Here is a 13199-nt window from a genome sequence, read left to right on the forward strand (position 1 = left end):
CAAGAGCCTTATGTGTTGGAAAGATGCATACCCGGACCACCAACACATACTGACACTTTAACAAGTGAAAAATGCGTTATTTTAGAATTAATAAAAAAACGTGATTATTCCTGCTAACTGGGGGCAGCCATTTTGTTTTGTTTTTGTGGTATAGCTTAGGGCGAAGTGACATCAGCTCAGGTCCAACTTCTCTATTATGCACAGTGTAAACAAATGCTCTAATTTACGACAAGGTGCTTCGCTTTCATCAACCTGACTTGTAAAACAACATAAATGACTTGATAGTATAATAAACTACTTAACTAAATATATTTAAATTTGCATCAATATAACGAAATGGAGTTATAGTATTTTTTTCTTTTAAAAAATCCAAAGAAAAAAATGCATATTATTAGGCCTATTGGTAGGATACGTTCGAGCAAAAACTACCATTCACGATACCCAAATGATAATTTTCTTTTCTCTGGGACTACGTAATTGGTCAGTTTTGTGATTTTAGATGGGAAAGTCTACTTAATCAAGGGTTTTACAGAATTACTTACAGTAATAAAGCTGGTAAAGTCCATTACGATTTGAGGTTATCACACAATACCCTGTGATCTTAATAAAAGAGGCACGTCTTTTTAGTGTGTCTAGACAGAGTGTCTAGGGACCGTCTAAATATACACCTGTCAATCAAGAGCCACAGTTACAGGCCACGGAAAGAAAAGACCAATTAAACAAGAAAACACTCCGACTATTATTTCAGTACATGGGTTAATTTATATACAAAATATAATACAGTTATTTCAACACTTTGACAATGGTGGTTTATTTCGTATTGAAAAATAAACCACATATACACGTTGCTGTGTTACTGGGATAGATATTATTACAGAACACAGGCTTTCAAGCAAGATTTTGTGAAAAATAAGGGCTTTTTTTAGGGCAAAATTCTTAAAAAATAAGGGCTATTTTTAGGAATTTTTTGACAAAAATAAGGACTGAAATTCAATAATCAATATAAAAGAAAAACATTCTGTACTCACCTCCAGGGAGAACATAAATACAAAAGCTAATTACCAACTCAGAACATCATGCCAATGGTCATCAACAGCGATATTCAGCATATCAATACAACCAGATTAAAGTAATCTGACATGGTGCAAATCCATGCTGAATATGATGCTGATAACCACCAAGATGTCTTCCGAGAAATACATTAATTCAACATATTCATTATCTGAAAGTATACTAAGGCTAGATTTAATTAATTCCAACACTTATTTTATGTTGCATTTATCAAAAAATTTCAAAATTTAGGATTTTCACCAAAAAATTAGGGCTTTTTAGGATTTTGAAGCTTTAATAAGGAATATTAGGGCTGCTGTCAAAAGATAAGGAAAATTAGGAAAATAAGGGCCCGCTTGCAAGCCTGCAGGACACTGCGATGCATCCGCAAAAATCAGGTATGTTTTGTTTCTTCAGTTCGAAGACTAATTCCTGATGTGACACGTTAGGTATTACGTAACCACCAGCTCGCCAGAGGGCGTATTCACTGGGATGGTACAAAATGGCTGCACCAGTTATATATAATAGCCGTCACATTTAACCATTTTATTAATTAACTATGCGATTATACTTGTTGATATTAAACAATAATGTGCATTATGTATCGTTGAATATGCACACCAGTCCAAAAGCCTTGCTTTAGCATTCCTTTAAAGAAAATTCTCTTCTTAACCGTTTAAGGAGTTTTAGACTATTAACTACTCAGTTACCCCACCCCCACCCCAAAAAACATGCAAGCTACGGCCCTGTTCTTATGCACTTGGAGTTATAGGCCCTAATAAATTTATAAAGATTTTAATGTTAAAACATGGACCATATATATTCTTGGCAAGATTCTGTGAGTTTTGGCAGCTGACACCATGACTGTCAAGTAACTTCAATAACTAGATGGTATAGGCCTACTACATGTAAGATAGCAGCACAGATGACAATAGTTTATCAAGATTATCGTCGACTGTATGACACTGTACTACGAACAATTACTCTCCTACCTTTAATTGCCGTTAGATTTCCTCCAAAGTTTGTCCAGACACAAATCTTGAAAAAAAACATTACAATGACACAGATTCCACATACCAGATGCTAACCATGTCACCTATATCGACTTCGCTGAGAGCCCATTGGGAAAAAAATAGTCGACGTTAATCATTAACTTAATGTTGATGAAATAAGATGACAACAGAGAAAAGCATTGGGGCGTCGGGTCTGGTTGATATGCCTATATTGCATATTTATAGTGTTTTTAAACACAAACATTAACATGGTCAATTGAGATGTCATGCTCAAAGGATGCCAAATGAGGAGAAAACTGCTCGATCGCGCGATACCGAAACTTAGGTTACAACATATCTCCGCAAAATACTGTGCGTTTACGCATGCTCCAAAATAGCGTAACAACTTCAGTTCATTTACCGGCAAGTACGAAAAAAACAAAAACGTTCCAATAAATTAATCGAATCTAGTTTTTGACAATTATATAAAAAAAAAAAAAATGGTTGCTAAAGGCATTACGATTTGAATGACAGGCCGAATTTTAAAAAGTTCTTCGATCTAAGAGCAATATTAACAAAGCAATAGTTCATGTCACTTACCATGTGTCACATTGAAGGCCATCTGCGCATGTACCACATTTTACTACTCTTTTAGCGGGAAATATTAAAAAGATATACTCGGTGAAACAAAGAACGCACCACAGTATAAGTTTATAGTCCGTCCCATCCTCCTACAAAAATGTTTTTTGTTTATAATTTCAATTTGGTTTGACATAAGAAAAGTAAAAGTGTTTTGGAAATAGCAATTTCTTTTTTACTATTTTTGTATGCAACTTACAAAATAATCTGCTGACAAATAAATAACTTGTAGTAAATTTCATAGTATGAAACAGGTGTCCCCTGTGGGACGGACTATAGTCATAGCCATTACTCAACTATTTAAATGTGTATAACCATATGCATGTCTATGTAGAAATCGTGTCTTTATTTAGGCCCCTTCCCCCCCCCCCCCTTAGTAATTTTGGCTGTTTTGGGGGGTTTTTTGGCTGTTTTGAGATTTTTTTGTTGGGTTTTTTTTTATATATAACCTTTACATCTCGACTGAATGTAAAACTTGTAGCGAGACTAACCAGGCGCGGATCCAGGATTTTTAAATAGTGGGGGCGTGGGGGGGGGGCGTGGGGGCAAAGCGCCCGAGATTCCTAGGGGGGTCCGGGGGCATGCTCCCCCGCGAAATTTTGAAATTTAAGTGGCCTGAAACGCGATTTCCTCGCATCTGAGTAACAAAATAGCTATATTAACGTATGTTTTTGGTATTGTCATACTGTTTTTGTTATCTTCAAAATTTAATAAACTCTGGTCTCTTCTTTTTTTTAAAGTTAAAGTGGTCATCTCTCCTTCCCATATTAGGCTGGTTTTCCGTTGACTGCGGCTGCCGGTAAATGGGAAGAAATATCGAAACAGTTGTTTCAGTAATATATTAAAGCAGTCAGAAACATGTTTAATATACAGTCAGTAACATTTTATGCAGAAACATATATTTGTTATGTAATTACAATTATTAAAAAGTCTCTGTTGGTCGATACCATCTTAAAAATTGCAGAAAACTCAGGAATGTCCCTTTAAGACGATTTTAATGAACAAAATTTAATTTAAAGACTCTTGGGAAATAAGTGCATTTTTGTGTAATTCCACTCTAGTGTATGCTATAGTTAAAAAAAATAATAACTTGACCCCAAAAATAGGGGGGGGCCGGGCCCCTTGGGCCCCCCACTAAATCTGCGCCTGCTAACGGATCAAGATTAACGGCTAGAGTTACAGTAATGAGCAAATAACCTTTGAATCATGCCCCCGGAACCCCCAAATAACTCGCGCCTTCGGCATTCAATCAATGCTACGAGCCTGTTATTCATATTTATATTGTCATGTATGACGGTATGAATGTTTTTATTTACTTTTATATAACGGTACTTTTTTTTTTTTTTAAATGTGCCATGGTTGTTTTTTGTATAATTCATATATAGAGAGAGAAATTTTTTTTTGATTGACCGATACAGATTGTGTCCATTTACGCCCAATATACAAATTATGTTTTGTTTAATTTGTATTCAACCAGTGGTATACTAAATGCCGTGGCATGTACTGAACTGTCTATGGGAGAGTGTATATAAAAGATCCCCTAGTAGCCCGTGGAGTGTTGACAGCAGGGATTTTTTTTCTTATTATTCTGTGTCGTCCGTAGCCATATTTCTGACGCTATATAACCATAATAAAAATGTGTTGAGTGTTGTTAAATAAAACATTTCTTCTTAATTTTTATTGCAATGCTTCCTTCCAGAAGTTAGTACTATAAATAGCCAATATGAGCATACACCCTTATTAAAGTCCATTTTAAAGGGGCATACCCTAGTTTTTAAACACTAAGGCATATTTTTCACTATTAGAGCCGTTTATGATTACTGAAATCAAACATTACTTATATATTGTGTGGCAGACATGTACTTTCTATAATTATAACACAGCAAACTTAGTTTTGTATTTAATGTCCCTTAACTTCTTTTCTTCAGTATATTTCTTCTTTCTGTGCTTGGCTTTTGTGGTCAATTTCATATTGCATGTTTTACCTGTGTGGTCGGTGAATACCTGTGACATTTCTTTCTTTTTGTAAGGACATTTTCATGTGCTGTCTGTGAATGTCTTTGGTTTTGATTGGGCTGCTGACCATGACATGATCAGCTGGTGTTAAAAGGTAGCCATTTAGATTTATAGATATATACTGGATGGTGGTTTCTTTTGGGCTCCTTATATTTTGGTGTTCTGCATCTTGACATAAGAATTTATGTAAAGGTTAGTCTAACTTAATATATTAAACACATGTTATTTATTAATATTTCCTAAATATAATGCAATAAATATAATTAACGTTATAAATAGTAAAATTAGTAATGTTATTAGTAATGTTGAAGATAAACTTATAAGTTGGGTATTCTGCTTAATATTTAAAGTAACTTATTTATTATTAAAGTTATTCCCTTTATATTATACATGCTTCTTTTCCTTTGAGTATTTGGAATTAATAATTGTAAAAGGGTTTATCTTAAAATATGTCTTATTTAAAAAAAAAATTAAGTTATTTTAACTTCAGGTTTACTGTATAGTCTATAAGTGACGGTGGATATGGATGAACAGAACATCTTAAATCTCACTGGTTTGGTAATATTATCTCATTTTATGGTATCAACTAGTAGTAAAAGTGTTTTTACTATAATTATTGTACATTTACCTGTTTTGTCATTCTTACTAACCAGAATGTTACATATCAATGTATTATCATGTTCATATGTTAATTATGTTAAGATTAATTCGTACATGTGCAGTTTAGATATGTATACAGTTTAGATGTATGTCATTAATGTTTCAAATAAATGATTGTATGTATTTCGTATAATTCTTATCTTAATGTATTTTTTATACATATAATAATACAGTAATATCATTTTGATATGAACTGTTGTAAATACGTATATTTTCAGAATAATAACGGTTAAACTGTATATTTATTATTGTTATTTATTATTGTAGAGATGGGTTTGGTCTGTGATCTACAATAAACTGTGCAAAGCTACATAACCGGTTGTTATTATTTCCTGCACTGAGCACCCTGTTACAATTATTGTTTAGATAATCCATTTCCATACAACCATACAATCCTGGTGTTTCTAATACCACAAAATGCATTTTTCATATTCTTAAAAATGCACAGGTGTCTGAGAAATAACAATTATGGAGTCGAATTTGTCTATTTTTAACGATATTTCACCATTTCAAAGTCACAGACTCTTGTTTCACTCTCTTGTAATATTATTCAAATGTGTTCAGGGCTTCTAGAATTTTTATAAAATCCACTAGCCATGGGATCGGTAATTAAAATGTTTTTCTAGCCATGATTAAAAATTCACTAGCCCTACTTTATCTTAAGTTAACAGTGTTCTCGCTGCTCCATTTAAGCGGGGCGCCCCGCCCCGCTATTCCATTTTGCCGCCCTCCTTTCACGTTCCCCGCCCTCTTTTATTTTTGAGCGCCCTCCTTTATTTTTGAGCGCCCCTCTTTATTTTCCAACACCTATCTCTGCTATTTCCAAATGCACTTCTTTCCACACAAAAAACAACGATCAGTCTGCACACTGGACATCAAAGAAAACAAGCCGCGTTGTGTACGAAAAAGCAATTGACGAAACATTTACGACAGTTACCGTAACGTAATTTAACAGTATTTTTAACAGCCTCTATTTTGTCCAATATCTGTATTCATTTGTATGTTTGATAGATACAATAAAAGTTATATTTTATGTAAGCAATGAAAACATTTTATTTTTTACGGATTCGGCAATCTCCGATTGAAAAAAAACCTCTTATTTGGCGCCAAATTTGTCATGTGATCAGAACGGTCATTCTGTCTTTTGTTTCCACTAACTATCGTTTGATATTTTGTCCTCAGTTGCAGATATAATTGGTTGAAACTGATGATTTTTACTTTCTGTTATTCTGTTTATTCAGCAGTTCTTTATAAAATATTGTAAACTTTTCATTTTGAGGGGATATGAACGCTTATAAAAACAACGGAAGGTGGTAGTGTTTATCATTAAAATCATTTATCTTGAGTGCCAAATAATATATACACCGTCTTTACAAAAACGAAACTACTTTTTATCAGCTGGCAATATTTTATCACAGCGATCAGATGGAAATAACAAAAATGTATCTGACATTAGGAGATCACTTTACAAACATCTTTATTGTTTTTCGTATATCTTGAAATCTTTATTAAAAATAATATTAAAACTTTGATCGGTCCAGCAAAACCGGAACTGCCTGTGAATGTCAGACCGATATCATCTTCGGTTCAATTAAAAGACGAGTTTATTTTATAAACCCCTTTGCACTTTTTTGTAGGCAAAATAAGGAGTATGTCTTTTCTCAAAGTCTACCAACACACAACAATATGGTAACCAAACTACTCCCCCCACCTTTTTTTTTCTTTTCTTTTTTTTGCTTTTCGTTTATTGATGTGTGTTTGGGTTTTTTGAAGGGTGTGGCCGCCCTCCTTTAATTTTCACCCAGCGAGAACACTGAGTTAATACAATTTTACTAAATAATAGTAATAATCAGATATATCACCTTAAGAGGGGATATAGAGCTTAAAAACACTAACATTGGGGACTTGGGGGTGGGGGCATTATAGATCATCATATTGTCACGCAAAGTTTGTGGTAAAACCAGTTTACTGCTTCTAGCAGCATAAATCTATTCAATTATCCTTGCTACCCTAATAGCTTTACTTTCTTCTCTGGTAACATTCACTACATTGTATCCCAGACATTTTGAAACTTGTATAACTACCTCCTTTGGTGAGTCTGCAAACCTGGTGGAGGCCTTGTAGGATATTGGAGTGTGGTGACATCTGTTAGTCCACACTTAGACAAATACTTGACATCCTTTCTTATGCTTTCCTCCATAGTGTCAGAATAAGATGTATTTAACACAGATATAGTGCCTTTTGATTTGGTAGATGCAACAGGGTGTGTCATCTGGAAATGTAAATGCATGCTGTGTGTTCCAATGAAGAAATTTTGAAAGGAAGAAAGAAAGAAATGTTTTATTTAATGATGCACAAAACATATTTTAATTATGGTTATATGGCGTCAGACATATACCATAGTTAAAGGTAGGATCAACTCAAACAAGATCCTTATGTGTTGGAAAGATGCATACCCGAACCACCAACACATACTGACACCGTAACAAATGAAAAACGCGTAATTTTTAGAGTTAATAAAAAATTGGGGGCAGCCATTTTGTTTTGTTTTTGTGACATCCGGTGATATAGCTTGGGGTGAAGTGACGTCAGCTTTGTCCATCTCTATGTATAGTGTAAACAAACGCTCTAATTTACGACAAGGCGCTTCGCTTTCATCAACCTGACTTGTAAAACAACATAAATTACTTTATAGTATAATAAACTATTTAACTAAATATATTTCAATTTGCATCAATAAAACAAAATGGAGTTATAGTATTTTTCTTTTTTTAAAAATCCAAAGAAAAAATGCATATTATTAGGCCAATTGGTAGGGTATGTTCGAGCAAAAATTACCACTCACGATACCCAAGTGATACTTTCCTTTTCTTTGGGACCACATAATTGGTAAGTTTTGTGATTTTAGATGTACATATGTACAAAATGTAGTAACAGTAATCAATGATCATAGCTGACTATTTAATTTTTGTTTCAATACGTTTGTTAGAAAGTAACAGACCATGTGACTGAATTATAAATGTCATGTGAATGTTAATGCCCCAACCAACACTATCAATTGAACTACGTTTAACAAATTATTAAAAAAAAATTTTTAATAATATGAGGGATCTAATTAAGTTGGTAGTGCGCACCTGAGATGCTTGGGTCGTAGTTCTAATTGAACCACCTCAAAACCAGTGGGGTTTTCCAATCCCAACTATCCTAATCATATTCGTTGCACATAATAATGAAATTCAAGACACGTTTATTCCTACACATGTTTAGCTACATATTCATCAAACCATCTAACACTGAAAATGTATGTATAATTGTGTGCATCAAATTATTTTAATAGTACATATTGTAATTAAAAAAATGAAATTGTTTCCTTCAGTGCATGCCATAATTATATTTTTAGCACTGCTCCTGAAATTTGTTAATAACTCCATTCTTGAAAGGGAATAGAATACAGACTACTCTAATGAATCAAACATAAAATTAGAAGAGAACATTATTGGTTTCTTGGTTCATTTTTGAAACATATGTCTCTACATTTACATGTACCAATTACTTCATAAATTAATAATGTTTGGTTTTCACTCGCCTTAGCATTTTGATGAGTGAGATTTTTCACTCACCTAAGACTTAAAGTGTTTTAAGGTGTGCGATTTTTCACTCACCATGGTGTTTCAAGACCCAAGGACTGCTCAAGCCATATACACGAAATATACTACTCAAAAGAATTTAAGGGTCAGACGATATTTTCGACATTATTTTCTGAATGTCAATTATATTAGCTAGACCATAATGTCACGCATGGTATTGTTCCATTTTGACGAAAGTGGGTCTAAGCAACCCATAAATGAATTGTCGACTAGTTCTAATGGCGAAAACATGCTTACATTTGCATGTAAATTAGGGCGAAAGCGAAAGGTCTGCTAAGTGCCCATAACTTGTTTTTTCACAAAGCGCTTCATTTGCACGCTTTGCACGTGTATTCCATGTTCCCAATGCTGAATTTCCGTATTATTGGAGCCTGCGTTCGTGTACGGTGCACACTCCAAATTCGACAATGGTACGACTTCATCTGACTATCGAAGATCGAGGAAGGGCTATTGCTTGGCTTCAGGATGGCAATACGCAAAGAAATGTTGCTCTGAGACTTGGTGTCAGTCAGAGTGTCGTTGGGCGACTGTAGCAACGGTACCAAGCAACGAATTCTGTTCGAAATCGTCCACGTTCGGGAAGACCCCGAAGCACTACAAATAGAGAGGACCGCTACATCACCAATATGGCTCTACGTCAACGCACAACCACTGCACGCCGATTACGTGACAATCTGCGGACTGCGACTGGAACTCGAGTGTCTGATCAAACCATACGCAATCGTCTGAGAGCCAATAATCTACGCTGCCGTCGCCAGGCTGTTCGATCACCACTCCTACCACGTCACAGAACGGCCAGACATCACTGGTGCACGCTTCATCTGCGGTGGCAACGTGTTCAGTGTGGTCGAGTGATGTTCACTGATGAGTCCAGGTTTAGTCTCCAGTTCAACGACGGTCGGGTTCGTGTCTACAGACGTCCTGGGGAGCGCTTCGCTGACGTTAACGTTAGACAACATCACCGTTTCGGTGGTGGCAGCGTCATGGTGTGGGGCGGCATCTCTATCCACCACAGGACCCCCCCCCCCTCTATGTGGTGGATGGCAATCTGAATGGAATCCGCTATCTGAATGAGATTATCCGGCCGTTGGTTCTCCCAGGCCTTCAGCAGATTGGCGGCGGGGCAGTTCTGCAGGATGACAATGCCAGACTCCACCGCGCCAGGGTGGTAACGGACTTTCTCAGACAACAAGGTATCGCCAGGATGGATTGGCCAGCATATTCTCCCGACTTGGCCCCAATAGAGTACCCCTGGGACGAATTAGGCAGGAGAGTTCGGGATAACCATGCCCCTCCGGCCAACCTTCATGATCTGGGTCAACTTCTTATGGCAGAGTGGCAGGCCATTCCCCAAGAGTTCTTCAGACGTCTGATCAACGGCATGAGGCAACGATGTGTCGAGTGTATTCGCGCCAGGGGTGGATTCACACTATTAAACGAATGTTCTAATGTGTAAAATCCATGTTTGACAACCTTCAACTTTGACAACATGTCATGTGACTTTCTTGTATACAGTGACGTTTATTTGTGGGTTTTTTGTAAATATGGAACAATAAATAAAAAAATTGGTGTAGTTTACATCATCAATCTAATACACTCTGAAACTTATTTGGTTATAAATTTTTGACCCTTAAATTCTTTTTAGTATATACGTACAGGCCTTAGATAATATACAGACAATGTATTCACATTAATAATTAATTTATGAAGTCACACTGCATACTACTGTTTTTTATTAAATATACTACATACCCAGCTGATGTTCAAACACCGAGTTAGTCAGTTACGAGTACGGTATGTTGATTTTGCCTAGCTTCATGAATAAACAGAAGAAAAAACCCTTCAAGACTGTAATTATTTATTTTAGGGGGCGAGACGAGTCGGTACGAATGAGATTTAAGGCGAACCAACCCTGGGTGAATAGGACTAAGAGCGAAACAGTGCAGAGTTCGAAATGGTTTTAGGGCGAACCGACCCGGATTCATAGGTAGGTACCGCAGACCAAAAAAATATTTTTTTTTTTTTTTTTTTTATGGTCATAGTTTCATTAAATATGTTGCTCTTATTGAAAAAACATCACTATATTATCCAAATGAAGCAAAATAAAGTCGTAGTAGCCTTGTACTTCTGTGACCAAACATGGCCGACATGACGATTTTAATTGTCATTTACGTCCACTTTTGTAAACCAAAAAATAACAGAGAAATTTCTGTTGTAAGCTTATAGATGTTACAAGCAGTTATCAATGTTGCATCTCTGAAAATTTCAAGTGAAAATATAAAGGTTTACTATTATTTCTGATAACATATGTATTCTTGGGGTAGGTTCGAAACCGCTCCAAAATGACAAAAACACACAGAAATCTTGGAATACGTAATTTAATGACGTAATAATTGATGCAAATGTTACATCAGAATAACATTTTCAGTTCACATTTATTTACGCTGATACAATAATGTACATCTAGAACAATAATAAAAAGGAAAACAAAGGTTAAGATCGCAGATGGAAAGTGGATACACGTTACATAAAAAATAAGCTTCTTGTTTCAAAATATTTAAAAATATATATATATATCTATATATATCTATATATATCTATATATTTACCTAGACTCATAATAATATTGAATACTTGAAGATTTCAATAAAAGATGCAATAAAACTTATCATATATGTACCAGTCTTTTAACTCAAAGCAGTAAAAACTTATCACACGACGAATGACAATGATTGGCCAATATGTTTAATCAATTTCTTACATAAATATTTACATACTTTACACCTTCAATATCATTATTAGAAACAAAGCAATGTAAGTAGCCATATTTCACCTTTGAAAGGAATGTCCAAACACTCGTACAATATCAGAAAGGTAAATTTCTATCCAGAAAAAATATCCCCAAAACATATTTTAGCAGCTGAAACACTTAAGGCATGAGACAGCAGTCACACATGTGTGCTAAATAATTTACTAAATGCAGCTTTCAATAAAGTGCTTTATAAAAACAAATTCAAACAATGAATTATTATAAATATAACTATATACCACTTTGAATTATAATTAAAAAAATTATGGCTAGATCTACCAAATTTAGCATCCATGAAAGAGTATTAGTCTAAATTTGTTGATGAATTATTGTCACACTTCATTTCTGTTCCAGGTTCTGTCACAGTTGGAAACAGAAAACATAACAGCATCAAGCTTGAAGTATAATTGAATCTACTGAATTTTGTCTCATAACCACGTGTACTCTCCCACTCCGTTTCCATTTCAGGTTTCTCCATAGACGCACAGAGACTACAAATTTCCTGGAATAAAGAAAAATACCCATTATGACCATGGCTATTTATCTTTTTGTTTCAAATATTGTAATTAGTTTGACATAATATTTGTAAATAGAAGATGAAACACACCTTCAAATGTTTTTTCTGTATGTAGTTATTTTCACCTGTACAAATGGTTACCAATAGTACCACCTCACATATGCCAATTTTAAGCAGAAACTTAATGTTCAGCAGAGTTCTTCATTAAATAAAAATATGATTACCAGTATTAATAGAATTAAATCGTGAGACGTTATCATTTTTCTTATTTATAAATAGACTGAGACTTCAATTGAGGATTTTATTGGAATGTGTACAACTATTTTGCACATAAATGTAGAGGAGCATATCTTAGATACGGTAACTGTGAGAGTAACATACACTGTCATAATCTAATATTAAGTGTACTTCTTAGATCAGAACGTGTCATTGTGGGATCATCTGTTAGTCCTTAGCTGATGTGGAAGTATTTGCAACTGTAATATTGATTAGAAAAAAAAACAATTATACAGAGAACATTTTGTTTTTAAACTGTTTATTAGTGACAGTGCTATCAATTTAAGAATTGATTAGCAACTACTATTTAATGTTTTAGCATTGTATAGCTATATATCTGAAACTTGCAGTCGATCGTGATGCTATACAAATGTTCCCTGTATTAAATATGCAAATCTCATCTACTTTACACTTTAGTATCTTTTACAAATAATTAATTCTTTACCATTTTTAACAGTACTTAATATTCATTGATGAAGTGATGAAAAAGTATAATTATACTTAGAATTTAATGTTACTTGGTTACCAAAAAATTGAAGTTTGTGTCACAATGTGAGAAGTTATGTTACCTGAAACATTTTCTTTAAAAAATG

At 34.5% G+C, this 13199-nt stretch overlaps 1 protein-coding gene and 1 long non-coding RNA gene across 2 annotated transcripts in view; one reads left to right on the forward strand and one right to left on the reverse strand.

The window, feature by feature from the left end:
• LOC121382315 (pyridoxine/pyridoxamine 5'-phosphate oxidase-like) overlaps positions 1–13199 on the reverse strand; it is a 31695-nt gene that overhangs the window by 17436 nt on the left and 1060 nt on the right. The gene's annotated exons all lie outside the window — the stretch shown is intronic.
• LOC121382316 lies at positions 10872–12343 on the forward strand. The gene is made up of 2 exons (XR_005959149.1): positions 10872–10991; positions 12168–12343. It is a non-coding gene; the product is annotated as an uncharacterized LOC121382316 (long non-coding RNA).

Source organism: Gigantopelta aegis, chromosome 9 (assembly GCF_016097555.1).
Source record: "Gigantopelta aegis isolate Gae_Host chromosome 9, Gae_host_genome, whole genome shotgun sequence".
Taxonomy (NCBI): domain Eukaryota; kingdom Metazoa; phylum Mollusca; class Gastropoda; order Neomphalida; family Peltospiridae; genus Gigantopelta; species Gigantopelta aegis.